Source organism: Delphinapterus leucas, chromosome 8, assembly GCF_059928025.1.
Source record: "Delphinapterus leucas isolate spDelLeu-1000000601 "Yukka" chromosome 8, BTC_Dleu_Yukka2, whole genome shotgun sequence".
NCBI classification, from domain to species: domain Eukaryota; kingdom Metazoa; phylum Chordata; class Mammalia; order Artiodactyla; family Monodontidae; genus Delphinapterus; species Delphinapterus leucas.
The window spans coordinates 64,482,435-64,485,275 of record NC_143136.1 but is presented as its reverse complement, the minus strand read 5'-3'; the positions used below and the strand labels follow the sequence as shown (position 1 = coordinate 64,485,275).

At 46.3% G+C, this 2,841-nt stretch overlaps 1 pseudogene; it reads left to right on the top strand.

Annotated features, from left to right (window-relative positions):
• Window positions 1–454: 454 nt before the first annotated feature.
• LOC111172825 (coiled-coil domain-containing protein 117 pseudogene) lies at window positions 455–1,315 on the top strand (annotated as a pseudogene).
• The last annotated feature ends 1,526 nt before the right edge of the window (window positions 1,316–2,841 follow it).

Sequence of the window (2,841 nt, the reverse complement as noted above, 5' to 3'; positions counted from 1 at the left end):
TGGAGTGCAGCAGGGTGCTTCATAATTCAATGTTATGTGTGCCTATTTGACCTTGAGTTCCCTGAGAACAGCCTCGGGTTGGTGGTGCATTTCTCAGCAACATTGTTCCAAGGCTCTAGATAACTTTTCCAAATGAAAAAGTCGTCGAAAATAACGTAAAATCGTAAAACAGTGGTCATCTAGTGATCGTTTAGCCTGTTTTCGGCACCCTCTCTGTAATAAAAAGAAAGTTGCAGTTAAAAGTTCAGTAGCAGTTTTTTCTTCTGCAGCAAAAGATAGATTTTCAAACGATAGTTCTGGATTGATACAAAGCACCACTTCCCTCAGAACATTGTTGCTACTGTCATTATCAGGTCCTCCTGCCTTGGGGAAGCAGCATATGTAAATTTTAAAAGGAGCACATTTATCAAACTTAGAAATACAATGACAGGTTGAAGGTGTGTTTCTAGGAAGAATGCATTTCAGGGGGGCCGCGGGCGCAGCCTCCTCGTCTCCCCCGCCACGGCGGCGCTCTGCGGGCTCTTCAGTCGCCTCCCCCCTGGGCGGCGGCTCGGACTTCCTGCAGCCGCCAACGGCTTTCCTAAGCCGGGCCTTCCAGCTGGGGCCGGACGCGCCGGGCTGGCCCCGCAGTCGGGGCCCCAAGCAGCCCGGGCGGGAGCGCGGCGCGCGGATGTGTTTCAGTTCACCGCAGTTCACCGTAGAAAGAAACACAAGCGAGAGGAGGATTGTCCAGTAAGAAAGAAGAGGCTATAACTGAAGCAGAGCTCTGTGCTGGTCCTAATGACTGGATTCTTTGTGCACATCAGGATATAGAGGGTCATGGAGTAAATCGTGCACTAGTGGCCTTTCTGCACCTGGCATGTTAGTTGTTATTTGTGAAGAGATCAATCAGACAACAGGAGAACCACAGTGTGAAGTTGCCCGAAGGAGGCTTCGGGAAATTGAGGACAGAATAACTGATGAAGATGAACTTGAAGCTGACAGAAATATTAACCGTCTTCCCAGGCTTGTCCTTCCTGATACCATGAAAACAGGTCTGAAGAGGGAATTTGATGAAGTCTTTACAAAGAAAATGATTGAGTCCATGAGCCGTCCTTCAGGGAGCTTGTGCTCTGGAAGCCTCTCCCTGAACTCCTTTCTGATAAAGCCGTCATCTAATGCTAAGAACTATGCAGGAGAGAGCCAAAAAGTGTGCAGCTGCTGGCACTGTCTTCCCTCAAAGAACTGAACTGTTCTTAGAACCTCGCAGACAGGGTTGCCTGTTTACAATAGTTTGGAGACAGCTGCTTGCATAGAAGAAGAGATGGAACTCTAGAAGCCAGTTTCTACAGTAAAGTTGTCAAATTTAGAAGGCTTATGTGTTCAGTCATGAGCCTGCTTGTACAGTATAGGGACTTGAAAGTTTTGAAATGGGTGTGATATCTCCACCTGTGATTTGGGATGGGACTCTCATTTGGGGTAGCCATTTCTTGAATTCAACTTTTTGCCAAGGAAACTTGTCTCAAGGGAAAAGCAGTTTTCTAGGGGGCTTATTAAAGGAATAAGGAGTACATTCTGCAAAGTCAAGTATAGAAGCTATATGTGTAAGCATGACTTCTAAGTCATCTGTCACATTGTCTAAATCGTTCAGATACTTGAGTTGAAAAAGATGCATTAAGAAAGTAGGATGCTCTCCTACTACGGGTACCCTGGCAGTCGAGCCACAGCTTCATCTGTAGACGTGAGCTCTATTTACAGTGGTGACTATATATCATTGGGGGGAAGGAGGAAGAAGGCAGTAGTTTAAGCCTATGCTGGGGAATTTAACAGAGGCTCTGAAACCTGTATATCAGTTGTCAATTCAGTGTAGCTATATTGATTAAATAGCCAGTAGCATTGTGGCTCCCCTCTTTGCCTCTGAAAATGCAACGAAAAATACAAAGAAAAGGTTTTTCCTTCGAGGCTTTTTTGCCTTGTGCTACCATCGCTCCTTGGTTTCCCTTCCAAAATCGATAAGCCCAGCTATTCAGTAATGTTTACAGCTTAATTAACCTTGAGTGATAGTTTAAAAGATTGTGAGGTAAACCATGTGCGAACGGGCTCTGGGAGAAGCATCCCTCGGGTAATCCTGGGGCAGTGCTGTATCAGCTAAGCCCAGCATATAAATTCTGTAGTTAAAAAAAAGCAAGTTGAGTTGTTTAATGTTAATTTAGAAAACAGTGACTGAATAATTAGCTGAGCACATATGGGCAAGTGACATTGAGATTTACTGAGATAGCCAACTTGCCTGTTGTTTCAACTGTTGTGCAGTAAGCCTAAAGGTTAGCAGAGGGCTTCCCTGGTGGCGCAGTGGTTGAGGGTCCGCCTGCCGATGCAGGGGACATGGGTTCGTGTCCCGGTCCGGGAAGATCCCACATGCCGCGGGGCGGCTAGGCCCGTGAGCCATGGCCGCTGAGCCTGCGCGTCCGGAGCCTGTGCTCCGCAACGGGAGAGGCCACAACAGTGAGAGGCCCGCGTACCACAAAAAAAAAAAAAAAAAAGTTAGTAGAAAATACCTTCCTGCTAGCAGGAAATCTTCATCTTGAGGACCTTACCCAGGCTCAAGGTGTCCTCTGAGGGTAACCAGGATTGAAGTTCTTTATTTCTCAGGAAGAGCTCTTCTGCGTGGCAAGGACTAGGTAGTACAAAGTAAAATGACAGTTCCTTTAGTGCTACAGAATATCCACTATAACTTGTTAAATGAGTGTAACATTAGCCCTTTTATCAGACAACGGGAGACCACCCCAGTTCCTTCTGTTTTGCTTTCTGGGTTTCTTTTGCCTTTGTAGGAATCAGACACCTTGTGTAGAAAACATGGTTTGT